The sequence below is a fragment of the Dermacentor albipictus genome, unplaced genomic scaffold (assembly GCF_038994185.2).
Source record: "Dermacentor albipictus isolate Rhodes 1998 colony unplaced genomic scaffold, USDA_Dalb.pri_finalv2 scaffold_36, whole genome shotgun sequence".
Classification (NCBI taxonomy): Eukaryota; Metazoa; Arthropoda; class Arachnida; order Ixodida; family Ixodidae; genus Dermacentor; species Dermacentor albipictus.
The window spans coordinates 1843268-1858131 of record NW_027225590.1 but is presented as its reverse complement, the minus strand read 5'-3'; the positions used below and the strand labels follow the sequence as shown (position 1 = coordinate 1858131).

General features: G+C 47.0%; 1 protein-coding gene across 1 annotated transcript in view; it reads left to right on the top strand.

Annotated features, from left to right (window-relative positions):
• The window catches only part of Surf4 (Surfeit locus protein 4), a 202090-nt gene that overhangs the window by 152267 nt on the left and 34959 nt on the right, over positions 1-14864 (top strand). The gene's annotated exons all lie outside the window — the stretch shown is intronic.

Genomic DNA, 14864 nt, shown 5'->3' with positions numbered 1-14864 from the left:
ATAGGCGAGAAAGGCATATCGCCAAACCTAAGGCTCGTTAAAAGTTTGGTTCAAATGCCAGTGCCAAATGCAGGGCCGATGTTCACCGTATGCTTGGTGTGTTGAACTACTTCGGCAAGTTCGTGCCACAGCTATCTGAAAGAACGGCGCTATTAAGAACGCGTATCAAAGCTGGCACGTAGTTTGAGTAGACGGAAAACCACGTTAAAGAGTGGAAAAGCGTCACGGAAATTTTGACCACCGCGCCCGTGTTAGCAATCTTTGACCCGCGACGGAAAACAAAGTTATCTTGTGACGCATCGCAGAACGGCGTCGACGCCGCTCTTTTGCAGTGCCACAACGATGAGTGGCGGCCCGTAGCTTACGCATCTCGAGTCCTGACTGAAGCATAAAATCGTTATGCTCAGAAAGAAAAGGAAGCCTTAGCAATTTGCTTCTGATGCGAAAAATTTCATCAATTTGTCTATGGACGGAAAGTGACGATCGAAACGAACCACAAGCCACTTTTGGCAATTGCTCAAAAACAAGTCGGTGACATGCCGCTTCGTCTTCAACAATTCTTTCTGAGATTGTTCAAATGTGATTTTGCCTTGCAGTATATTCCTGGGAAGACCTTGTGCTTGTTGACATGCTGTCCCGCTCGACTGCTGACAACCAAGACAAGGCTGGTGCCACGAACGATGTCGAAGTTCACGCGGTCCAGCTACTAGGCAACAGAGTCACTGCGGCAGTGCAGAAAGAACTGCAGGCGGCAACTGCTCGTGACTGCTACCTGCAGTTTGTAATCACTAGTTTATCGCTGGGGCTACCGGTACAAGGTGACCTCATGCCTTTTGAGCAAGAACTCTCATTTGTCAGTGGAATACCTTTAAAGGCATCGAAAGTTGTTATTTCTAAAAGCATGCGTCAAACAATGCTGCAAAGAATTCATGCAAGTCATTCCGGCGTGCAAAAGAAGCAAGGAAAGAGCCAGACGTCTCGTATTTTGGCCAGGGCTCAACGCTGCGATCACATCTATAGACGAGAAAACCATGGCCAGGCGGCGCTACTGCGCCTTCTGACAGCGCCCCTATGTGGAAATGTGAAGCAGCGTGGTCACGCCGTGGCGCAGTCTCCGCTTCATTTACATTGTTTCGTCCGCGCTTTTCTTCGCTGCTCGTTCTCACGGCGCTCCGCTTTCAACGGCGGCAGATCGCCTGCTTGCACAACAACGATGCAAAGATTGCCCTGCGGTTTCAAGAAGGTTGCCGACGCCGACAGCTTTTTTTCGTGGCGGCAACCTCACGATAGGGGAGCGTCTGCTTCCGAACGTGTACGGCATTGAACAAATTGTGGACGGTGATGTGAGAGTGAAAGCCAAGTGCGTGTCACAGGTGTCCGACGAGATCGTATATGACGTCGAGTTAGAGGTACGCACCATGTTCAGAAATTTAGCCACTTTTATTTCAATTACAACATAGGTCAGGCAGCAGGAACTTCTGTTGTCATACTACTCGATGACTGCAGATTCATTGGGCTGCTTCTTGACGGTTCCGTCACTTCACAAAGGCATGTTCTGGAGTCTGTTTCACACGTGTCTTGCTGCTGCTCAAGAGCTGTGTCGCTGCAGTGCAAAAGGACATGTCCCAGTGGTGCTGACTGCTGAGAAGACTGTTGTGATTGCCATTGGTCTGTTTGGCGCCGCTTCCATCTGCATCGCATATAAATGAAACAGTATGTGTGCCTATTTGTTGTGGGGATTAAATGACTCCCAATAATATGTTTGCATATGTTCCTGTGATTGTGTGCATATATTATTCTACAAGAGTGGTACAACTACAAGTTGTGATACTTGCACACTTAGATACTTAGAAAGCATGGGCAAACAACAAACATAACGCGCACGTTTAGAGCGGCTGCTTTCCGATCTGCCGCTTCCTGACGCACGCGACGACCGCGGCTTGCATTAAATACGGTCTGCTACCACACAAAAGTAGCGCGCGGCCCCTTTCATTACCTGCACAACTAGTAATTTAAGTTGCAGCGTTTGGAAAAGGGAAATAATTCTCTTGAGCTCGTCCATGCCGATCGCGAGGGAAATCGCAGAGCAATCAAATGAATTCGGGGGTTCTAAGTACCAAAGCCATGCCAAAACCAAGAAATCATTATGAGGCCCGCTGTAATGGGGAGTCTCAGGAATAATTTTAACCTCTGGGGGTTCTTTAACGTGCACAAAAATCAAAGCACAGAGTAACAAGGGTGTTTTTGCATTTTGCCCCTATCGAAATGCGGCCGCCGTGGCTGGGAATCAAGCACGCGGCGCAACACGCATGCATTTACCGCTAACAAACGGCGGATGCCACCACAATTCAACAACGCGACACGACTAAACAAACGGCCATGCACTAAAAACGGGCATATGACTATTCCGCTTTCAAGATATTACACGCGAATGCGAAAGCATGAGACTTACTTGATTCGGCGCACTGCAGTTATCCATGCTTGTCGTCTGTCTTTCTCGTACCACTTCCCCGGAAATCTGCAGAGCTTCACGGGCGGCTTACGACCTTTCGTGTTTTCGAGGCTGCTGTGGCAATCAACAAAACATCAGTATTGCGTGCCACCTTTCCTGGCTGATGAGGTCGCAATCTGCATCGCAAAAACCACGCGCACGAGCACTCCCACCGTACACAACATGGGCGCGCGCTAGCGCAGCGACGACCCTCGAAACTTCCCTCGGTCCGCTAGGGGAGCATTCGGCGCTGGTGCCGCACGGGCAAACTTTAGGTTGCCTCGTCTATGGTGCAAATGTGTCCTACATGCCGCAAGTACGCTTACAAACAGCTGCATCAACCGCTTCAAATGCGACTTGTGCCAGGTTGTGCATGGTATAGAGTTGGGGCTGGCATTTTTTCATTTCATTTGCGGGAGACTCGTACATAGTTGTTTTTGATGCCTTATCAAACTTTCCAGAAGTCCATAAACTGCCAGATGCATCGGCGCGATCAACCATTGCAGCCCTCAGTGCTATCTTTTCAAGATTTGGCGTGCCAGTTGAAGTATGTACGGATAGAGGTCCACAATTTTCTAGCTATGATTTTGCGGTATTTTCAAGAAAATTTGACTTCACACAAGTCACATCCAGCCTTCATTATCTGCAGTCTAACTGGCTTGCGGAAAAAGGTGTGCAGATTGTGATGCGCATCTTGAAGAAAACTGCAGACTCGGGGGATGATTTCTGGTTGGGCCTGCTGGCTTACCGCACTACCCCACTGTAGGACGGGCGATCCCCTGGTGAACTCCTTCAAGGAAGGTGCCTTCGCACCAACCTTCTGGACTTTAGTGCTGAGACTGTGACCGACGTCAATAAGCACAGTCAAAAACAAGCTGGAAGGCTTTTGCCTCCTCTCCAAAAGGGTACCATAGTGAGGCTCAGAGATACTGCATGGTCTCGAAAAGCTCAAGTGATGGGTATGCCCTACCCAAGATCTTACCTGGTAAAAACAGAGGACCAGAAGCTCCTCATGCACAACCGTCATCACCTACTGCAAACCGGCAAACGGCTCTTAGAGGCAAGCGATGACTACATCGATACCACCCCAGCGGACAACGACATTGGTTACCATTCAACAGCAACAGCTCCAACCTCACAGTCACGCGTCAACCACTGACAATGGGCAATCCTTCGACCCCAGTTGTACCACCGCCAGCTTTGAGAAGGTCAACCCGAACCGTGAAGCCACGTCATCTTCATTATGACGAACATTTTAATCAAGTGTCTGTATAATCCTTACTTGTGGTGAGATGAACTTTCAAGAACTTTTAGGAAGGTGTAAAATTTATTTGTTACCGGAAAGGGATGTATCCGATAAGGCAACTGTAGTATGACTGCGCACCCTAAATGCACAGATGCTCTCGGCGCACGGTCCCACGTGTATATAATCAAATGCTCAAATAAAGCAATCGTTCTTCTTGTTGTGGCCATCATGCTGTTGCGTTGTCCTTGCTAGTTACAGCCGTGTGGCAGGCACGTGTGGCACTCGCGCCACATCTCAGCTGCAGTGCCAACAAATTTCTCCTAATTTTGGAAGCAGGATAGTGGTGTTGCCAGTTTCTCTCCCCCAGTTTCCCCTGCACGCTCTGCATCGTTGGCCATTGATGCCATTTCGCAGGGCGATCCGAAACCACCAAGGCCCTCGCTATCGGAACCAAGCCGATGTGTTTTGCTCCCGAATTTCATCTGCGTTATCTGTCAGAAAACGTAGTCTGATGATCCTGCTCTCGGTCAGGGGTGACATGGCTGAAAGAACGAAAAGTGCCATTTGGAAGCATTTTGTAAAGAACTCGCCAGGACCCACTTGAGGGCCAGGGGTACGAGCGCTGGCTTGACTCTCGCACAAGATTTAGAGGCCACCTCGTGCACACTGCGCTTCGCAACCGAGACACCAGACATAGACCCACATTTACTTCATCTTTGGAACGCCTGCAGAGGGACACGATGATGGAAACGACAATGCCTCAACTGCAAACTTAGGAAACGTATAGATCAAATTACACGGGAATCCCAGGAGTATGCAGAGACCCTTACGAGAAATAACTGGTGAGGATTTTGCGATCACCTCTCAGGCACATTGAGCACAGCAAAAACGTGGTCGATCCTTCGCTCACTCGCAGACCCCACCATCCAACAGTTCTTCAACAGCTGCACATCCTAATGCACGAGTACAAAGACGATGTCTCTACACTCCTCAGGGAGCTAGGGAAGCATTTCATACCCATAGGCCCGCCGCCGCAGTACCCTGACTATCCTTATGTAGGCGAGGCGAACGAATTGATCGATGCAGACATCACATCTGACGAGGTGCGGGTGGTCTTACAAGACCTACGCCGCAACACGGCACCGGGAGCTGACCACATCCGATTCGACACCCTTCGTAACCTCAGTGACACGGATATTAATCACCTCACCCATATCTTCAATTATTGCTGGCGCAAGGGCATACTTCCCCAAGCATGGCGACACGCCGACATCACACTGATCCCCAAAATGGGCAAACCTGTTAAGGTTGAAAACTTACGACCCATCTCCCTAACATCCTGCATTGGTAAGCTCACTCTCAATTCGGATATAGAGCTCATCTGTCTGCCAAAGATGTGCTTTTACAATTGTGGGAGGAGGTCATAGGACCTCTGTCGTGCGCCCAAACCAGAGCACTCATCGCCTTAGACCTAAAAGGGGCATTCAATAATGTTAAACATGACCTCATCCTTTGCAATGTTGCACATTCGCATTGTGGAATTCGTATGTACAACTATATCCGCGCATTTCTTCGAGATCGCACAGCCACCGTAGGAATGGGACCACATCGATCCGGTACAATTCGTCTTGTAGGACGTGGGACACCCCAGGGCTCAGTTCTTTCCCTTACTCTGTTCAGTATCACTCTTGCAGGGCTCCCCCGGCTACTCGGCCAGATCCCTGATGTCGCCCACGCTATTTATGCGGACGACATTACTATCTGGGCGACACGGGGTTCCGACGGAGCCATCCAGGACCGACTGCAGCAAGCAGTTGACACAGCTTCCGAGTACGCTAGAAAATGTGGCTTAAGGTGTGCTCCGGAAAAGTCAGAGCTCATAATCATTCGCCCCTGCAGTCGTTCCTCTACTCCCCCTATCACTATGCACGTGGATGCATGCCCATACCACAGGTTAATCGTGCACGCATCCTCGGCCTACACGCCCAAGCGGACGGCAGGTCTAACTATACTGTTGCCCTTCTATCCAGACAGATAGAGCAAATTCTGGCCATGATCTGGAGGGTCTCCAACAGGTGCCCGGGCATTCGAGAAGAGGACCTGCTGCGCTTGGTGGAGGCATGTATGATCAGCCAGCTTACATACCATCTCCCATTTCAGCGGTTGACCCAAACGCAACAACTTCGCATAGGCACAATGATTCACAAAGCGACGAAGCTGGCCTGTGGCCTCCCGAACTATACTTCCACATGCCGTCTCCTTAACTTAGGAGATAATACACTAGGCGAGCTGCTAGAGGCACATTGGGTCAGCCATTGCCAGCGCCTCCTACTCACTCCTACTGACCGCCATCTTCTCACACGGCTAGGATACTCTGTCCCACCCCTTGAGTCTGAAACCCGTCCAACGATCTTGTCGTCAGCGATACGCCAAGCACTAAGTATTCATCCATTGCCACGTAATATGCACCCCAAGCATGACAAAGGACGGCGCAAAGCCCGTGTCTGATACCTTGGCCGTATGCTTGCGAACATCCTAGAAACACATATTTTATACACGGACACATCACGCACTCAAGAGGGCTGTACCTCGGTAGCTTTGGATGGCACCAAATCCCTGAGAGACTCTGCTGCAATGCGCAAAACAAATGCCGCTTACAGAGAAATTCTCGGTGTTGCTCTTGCAATTCAATACGCCATTCGTGTTCCTGAGGAAGTGTATTTATTGAGGGAGTCGCAACAGGCATGCTGGGCATTCCTATCAGGACATGGTGTCCTGAGAGCGGTGCACCAAATTCTCAAACAGATCCCACAAAATGCACCAATCACCCCTCCCCGCATCCACTTACTCTGGACCCCTGGTCATACCTCGCTGCTGGGTAACGAACGCGCACATGCGGTTGAGAAATTTCTCTCCGGGTGGCTCGGCATGGTGAGGCGACTAGTTCGGAGACGGGGGATCCCTTGCTGCGTTACAAAGACATACTCCATCATTATACACGCATTCGTCACACCCATGCCGCACCACTGCCGTCCTTCTTGCAATAGGAAGCAGTGGCATTATGCCAGTTACAAACTGCAACTTTTCCAAATCTTGTCTCTCTCAGTAAATTCTACCCACACTGTTTTGCAGATTGTTGCCCTGGCTGTGGCAGCTTGCCCACAATCTTCCACGTCACAATTGAGTGCACTACAAACCTCTTTCCTCCCTTGCCAACTCTCCTTTACCCCCTACGCAACAAAGAGCTGTGGGACAATGCCCTCCGCTGTGGACCTCCCGAGGTCCTTTGAGCTGTGATACAACGGGCTCGAAACATCGCCGGAATCATCTTGGGGACCCTGGACTGAGGGTTCCTCCCACACTGCTCTCGCCATTCAAATAATAATAATAAAGATGTTTTACTCTCTCTCTCTCTCTCGGCCCAAGAGGCAACGTGCAAAAGCTGTGAAACGAAACTTCAAATGTCATCGAGTACGACGGTGCCGCTTGCGAACCCTCTCAAGGACAAGCATTTTTCTTTGCACGTGTTTTTGAGAGGCAGTGGGAAGGAAGGAAGACCAGACAGTGCACAGCCGCTCATAAAAAGTGGCTGAAGTCGGGCAAGGACCTATTGCAGCGTGAGGGAACGGCGATAACCCCCAGGATTGCCCGAATGCTGCCGCTCAACCTTCAGCCTTACATCTGTGTCGAAAATCTGGGTTTCAAAGAGCTGATGAACCACATGGAGCAGTTGTACAAGGTACCCAGCCGCACGACGTTCTCGAGGACAATCATTCTGGAGTTGTACAGAGACACAGTCACGGCTGTCAAGGAGAGAATGCATGCATTCTTCCAGGAAGGCATAGAGTCGATCTCGTTTACAAGTGACTTGTGGATGTCGAGGTCTAACCAAAGTTACATCAGCCTCACCTGCCACTACTTAACCTCCGATTTCGAGATGAGAAGCTTCACATTGGACAATCGGAGTGTGACCGAGAGCCACACTGCTTGCAACATCCTGGAGCACTTGCAAGCAGTGATGGATAACTGGGAGCTGCCACTGCAGAAAGTGCCAGTCTATGTGGTGACGGACAATGCAGAAACTTTTGTGCAGCCCTTAGGGGCATTTCTTGTGTCCCAATGCAGTGTATGGGCCATACACTGCAACTAGCTATAAGAGATGCCAAGGAAGAAACAGGAGTTCCTGCCATTCTCAAGAAGTGTCGCGCAATTGTTGGTCATTATAAACACAGTGCCCAAGCAGCGGCAAGACTGCAAGATTGCCAGTGACAGATGGAGCTCTCAGTTTTGGAACTTTTCAAGATGTGGAAACCAGATAGAACAGTGAGCTTTCACGTCTTGTTTCATTTCATTTATTAATACTGTCGGCCTCATTGAGGGGCTATAACAGGAGTGGAAAAAACGGAACTGAACAGCAAAATAAGTAGTACAGAACATGTTGAAAACCATAGTTATACATTATTTAAAGGATAAAAAAGATCATCTCGTGAAATGCACACATAAACAAAAACAAAAATGCATCACTCAGAAATCAGAACAGCAATCTTATACAGCAGCAATCTGATCTCATCGCCCTATGCTAGTGCCATAGATGAAATTATCTATAGTCGAATACAACTTAAGAAAAAAGGGGAGGCCCCGCCCAGATGACCGAAGCGCGACAGCCGATTGCCTCCGCGACTAAAACAGTCCCGCTCGAAACATCGTGCTCCTGAAACACGTAATTCTCGGAATAAATAAAGACTTTTGCATTTTGATGACTGGTTTATTAGAGCTCTCATATGCTAGAGCACATGCCGGATAGCGGCAGAAAAATAATCCCGTGCCTTTCACAGCGCTGCCCGTCGTCTGCTCTTTAGCTTCATTGCATGTGACAAAAGTAGAAAGAGCAGCTCTGCAACGCTTTTGCGCTTGTTCACGTGTACACGGCGTATCTACTACTCGTTTCTTAAGCTTAAAATGAATCAGTTGCTATTGAAAAAGTACTTATATAAAACAATGCATTTATCGCAACCATTACAAACCTGAGGCGAGAATACGGTCGAGGCAGGAAGGTGCAAAAATGCTTCATTCGTCGTTTTAAATAAATACTCTTGGTTTTAAATAGCATAAAATTTATATCTTTTTGGTTTTGTGTTTTCACAATTTCACAGCACGCATTCTACAGCTTGCGCGTGCAGTGAGAACCGGTGGACAGCAATCAATCGACGGTGCTAGACAACGCTCGAACACCGTCGCTAGACGCTCGGCCATCACACTGCTGACCATAGAGAGGTTTCGCTTGTCTGGTATTCCGGTAAAACGCAGACGTTGGGGCGTTGGGGCAGCAACACGATTATGCCAGTGCCGAACATTTACACCAGCAGCGAAGAATACGCTCGCGACATTAACGGTTTCTGTCTGTTTGAGCACTGCGCCACCAGGTGGCTGCACCATGCAGACCGCTCGATTGCTCACGTTTTACGCCTCTGCCCCAACGCTCCGCCTGCGTTTTACCGGAATACCGGAAAAGCTAAACCTCTCTGTTGATAGTTCCCGCTAAGTTGACGGCGACAAATCTTTGCGTTGAAGGCTTCTTCTGCAAATAGTTTCTGTGGTGCGCACACTTTTCTGATTTCTTCTGAGAATGGTTTTGCTTCATCACTTCACCCCGTCCGACGAAAAACGCAGCGACACAGTATACGAACACATACGCCGCTACCGTAGGCACCAGTCTTTGGAAAACTTTCTCACCGTAACTTCACTCGGGAGCGAAATAAAACAATATGGAACAAGCACGCAGGATGTGTGTTTGCAGCGGACGCCGCGGGATCCTGTTTACAGGCAAAGCGTAGCGCAGCTCCAGCGATGCTCGCTGCAATGTTCCTTCGCCGGATCACGGCTCAGAATAAATGCACGCGGCACAAATGGCGCATTGTAAGCTCGCAGTAATATTTCCGGCATGATAGACCATCACAAACAGTTCTGGAATTCACTCTGATGAGGGGCTGATGCACACAGCTGACGCGACCTCGCCCATTTCGAAGCGCGAGCGGCCATCTTCTCCGTCGGCGGGGTCACCGGCCGTCTGGCTCATGACGTTTGTCCAGAGCGCGCGCCCATTGGTGGATGCTTGTGTGCCTCCGCCTCGGAGGAGTAAACGCCCCCTTTTTTCTGTGTGTATCCGACTATAAGTGGCGTAGGAATTCAGCTAATGATGTCGACCGAACAGCAGAATCTGGAAGAGAGTTCCAGTCTCTGCAACTTCGGGGAAAATAACTAAACTTGAAACAATTATTTCTTATAGTCGGTAATGGGATAAACTTACTATGACGATGCCTTGATGTTTCATTAGTTTTGATCTCAAAGTAATCTGATTTAATTATTTTAAGATAATTATTGATAATGAGGTAAAGAGTTTTTAGTCTTTCATATCTGGTTCTGGTTTCTAGCATAGGTATTTGGGCTTGTTGGCAGAGTTCTGTTGAAGAATGGTTCCGGCGGTATTTAATAAAGATAAACCTTACAGCGAGTCGCTGAATCCTATCAAGCTTGTGACGATTAGTTGCTGTGTGAGGATCCCATATTACTTTAGCATATTCGATTATCGGTCTGACTAGGGTTTTGTTAGCGAGGCACTTTACATCCGGAGTAGCACTGTGCATAGTGCGTCGCAGGTACCATAGTGTTTTAAAAGCTTTGGAAATGACAATTTCAATGTGGGTATTCCATCGTAGATCTGATGTAAATGTTATGCCTAGGTATTTATACTGATCGACTCTTTCAAGCATATAACCGTTGATTTGATAATTGTAATCAAGAACATTTTTCTTTCTAGTTACTGACATGAACACAGACTTTTTAAAAGTTTAACTCCATCTGCCAGTCGTTACACCATTTCACTATTCTTTGCAGGTTTAAATTTAATTTAATTTGATCATCAACTGTATTTACGGTACTGTACATCACACAGTCGTCTGCAAAAAGTCTTAATGGAACATCAATGTTACTTTGTGAATCATTAATAAAGATCAAAAATAGGAATGAGCCTAAGACGCTAGCTTGCGGTACACCAGAAGCAACGGGAAGTATGTTGGACTGACAACCTCTAACAGTTACACACTGTTCACGGGAGGATATATATACGCAGAAAACTATTGTGTGAGCGTTTGATTTTTAAAGACCGCATTAATCTTATATAACAATTTTTGGTGCGAAACTTTATCAAATGCTTTTGCAAAGTCAAGGTAGATAATGTCTGTTTGACCACGTGAATTTATTGTTTCTGCGAGGTCATGAACTATTTCTATCAGTTGGGTAATAGTGGACAGTCCCTTTCGAAAGCCATGCTGACAATAATACAGGCAGCTGTATTATATATATATATAGATAATATTTGCAGCTGAAAGAAGCCGTCTGTTTAAAGCTTGCCACCTCTGAGACAACTGTGCCCAACCTGACACCACAGGAGTGGAAAGCAGTGGTTGGGCTCATCAAAGCTCTTGAACCAATTGCATTGGCGACCAAAGATCTTAGTGGCCAGAAGTATGCAACTTTGTTGTGAGTAGTACCATTTCTCTTACAGAACACAAATGGTCCTGAAAGACTGCATTGCAGCCAGTGATGACACCTCAGTTTGCCAGAAACTTGCTGAAAAACATGAGGACTAGGTTTCCAGAGCAGGACGAGCAAAAGGAGTATGTGTTGGCAACCGCCTGTGACCCAAGGTTTAAGAACCTCTTTTGCGCTCAAACGTTCCAGGAAACAAGGCTCTTGGAGCTTGCAAGAACTGAGTTGCAGAGCTCTCCAGGAGAAGCATAGAGTGAATGTACTAAAGCTTCAACATGTACAGCTCACAAGGAGCATGCCAGCAGTATCTGGGACAACATTCAGAAGCTGGCAGTGTCATCAGAAACAAGACACTCCTCCAAAACAGCCAACATCGAGGAGTTTCAGCAGTACCTTTGAGAGCCCAGTTGCAGTAAGGACCAAGACCCTTTAGCATTCTGGAAAGAAACAGGCAAGCTACACTTCCCAGAACTGTGCAAGATGCCCATGAAGTACATAGGCATTCCAGCAATGACTGTACCAAGCGAAAAGTTTTCGACAGCTGGCAACATTGCAATGGCCTGGAGGGAAAAGTAGATCCCAAATCACGTATGACAGCTACTTTTTTTTTTTTCATGAGAATTTGCTAATATTCGAGCTTCGATTAAATAATATTGTTATTCGGTATTCGATTTGAGACATACTATTCGGTATTCGCACACCCCTACTTTTTTTTTACTTCACCATATAGTAAAAAAAATAATGTTTATTTTTTGCCAAGGCTCACTCAGACTCACCAAAATTCTACTCAACCAGCTTCACACAAAAATTTAACCTTTGTCACTTGATCCCATTTGTTGAGTGACACTACTGGTTTATAGCAAAGCAGCCACTCAGATTTTGATTCTTCTGCTGTGCCTCTAAAGACTGGCGGTGCTACGAGAGTGGTAGACATGGTGGTGAAAACTGCAGGGGGTTTGGTACTAGTAGAGCTCTTAGAGGTGGTTTCCTGGACTTTGTTATCACTGCCCATGATGGTAGAGCAGGATCTACAGTATACCCAGCAACCTCAACCACTTTGTAGCGAAGTGACAAAGCTGTTAGTGTTTGGACACATCAGCTCATCGGGGAGACTACAAAGGGGGATGAGCTCCGGCAGACGCAAGTGCGGGTATGACAGTGATGAGAGGTATCATTAGATAAACTAGGTTTATTGATGTGGTAGTACTTTAAATTTGCATTATACACATACTACACGAAACAATGTCATACCGGTCGTTGACGGCCTGCATGACTGGCCTGGTCTCCCGTGGTGAAGTGACACTATGGGCTCATCATCATCATCAGCCTATTTATTTCCACTGCAGCGTGAAGGCCTCGCCCTGCGATCTCCAATTACCGCTGCCCTGTGCTAACCGATTCCAACTAGCACCCGCAAATTTCCTAATTTCGTCGCACCACCTAGTCTTCTGCCATCCTCTACTGCGCTTCCCTTCTTTTGGTACCCATTCTCTCACCCTAATGGTCCAACGGTTATCTAATCTGCGCATTACATGACCTTCCCAGTGCCATTTTTTTTCTTAATGTCTATTAGAATATCGTCTTTTCTTTACCCGTTTGCTCTCTGATCCAAACCGCTCTCTTTCTGTCTAATAAAGTTATGCCTAGCATTATTCGTTCGACCACTCTCTGAGCAGCCCTTAACTTGTTCTCAAGCTTCTTTCTCAGTCTCCAAGTCTCTGCACCATATGTCAGCACTAGTAGAATGCATTGGTTGTACACCTTTCTTTTTACGATAATGGTAAGCTTTCAGTAAGGATCTGACAATGCCTGTTGAATGCGCTCCAACCCATTTTTATTCTATGAATTTCTTTCTCATGATCAGGGTTCCCTGTGATTAATATACCTAGGTACACATACGTACTCCTTTACAGAATCTAGAGAATGACTGGTGATCTTGAACTCTTGTTCCCTTGTCGGGTTATTTATCATTATCTTTGTCTTCTGCATATTAATCTTCAGCCCCACTCTTAAGCCTGTTTCACATGCTGCGACTGCAACGACGAAAATCGGTGCTGTCGCACGCGTCGCAATGCGATTTTTAGAGGGCTCATTTCACATGATTGCGATTTCAACAATGCGACTGGTGCGACGCCCAGGGTTGCTTAGTGCCAGGTTTCGTGGCACACGCTGCATAATTCTTTTATTTTAGTGAATAAAACGTTTGCACTATAATATTATTGACTTCTCTTGATTAGAAGCAAATAATATGTACGTTTACTAATTTAAGAACGTTAGTTAAGATTTGTCTTGGGGTGCGCGACGGCGGTTTTGTTAGTTCAGTGCGACATCGCGCACGTAAACAGCTGGTCGCAGGTGGTTCAGCCAGCGATTCTTTATTCTGTGGTTCAGCGTTGTGTGTTGTCTTATCTACATTCTATGACCGTTTCGTTCTGCCTGCGCTACAACAATCTGCAAGATGACCTATCGACAAGTTCATATAGCTACCGTCACCGTATATGCAGTATTCGGAATTCGGCTGCCACGAAGTTGTGTCAGCCCAGCAAGATCCTCGCGCTACCCGTGCTCGGCGTCAGCTTCTGGAGAAACGATGCGTCTATATTGCCCGTCATTGATGCCTGCTCCTAGCCGTATTCTTACGCCAAACGCAACAAGAAGCACCAACCCGACCGCCCGCGTGTGCCCCTGAACGAAGCCTCAAACGATCAGTGTGATTACGACGTGGAATGAAAACTGTGTTGTGAAATTCAACCTTAGCGCTAGCCTGGTTCGTCCATCGCCGTGCTTGCGCTGCGAATATATATATGGGAGCCCTCTTTAAATATTTCTAAAGGCGCAAAAGCCGACGCATCAAATGTTTCGAGCAGTTACCGTCGCTTTTGTAGAAACCTGTACGTTGTAATATAGCATTCTAAAAGACACGCTTCTCGTCCACTTGTTGTCCCGTGTCTCGCGCTGGTAGTATACTCGGAATTTCTAACAAGAAGACCATATCAATACGCGCTATTCATAATGCAGGATCGTAGGCCCACGGCAGGCGCACTTGCCGTGGAATTTTTCAGCTTTCTGCTCAGCCTCGCACGCCTCTCATGGTTAGCCTGTTTTGTGGAAATAAACATTATTATTATATTATTAATGTTATTAGATATTATAGTTTCTTCACTGTAATTTATAGCAATCATCCAGATTTCTTAAGCTAGTCATGCATTTAACCTGTATTAGGTCAACATTGTTATGACATGCTTATGGGAGTCATTTCAAACTAGATTGCTCAGCCAGAGGAAGTACAAATGCAAGCTTCAATATTTATTCCAATTTCGTATTCCTAAACAGATTATATTGGCAGAATTTTATGCCTGCTTGCATTTCCTGCAATTCAATGTTCAGAGCTGGAAAAACTGATTCCTTTTCTTGCTGTCGAAAGGATGCTCCAATGTCGATAGCAAGCTATAATTATTCATTTCGAAAGTGTTAAGCAATGACTATATGTCTAAGCTTATCAATGCGTTTTTGTTCCACGAACACAATAAAGTTTTCTCTCTCCCTCTCATTGACAGCCATGGAATGAAACCGTTCACT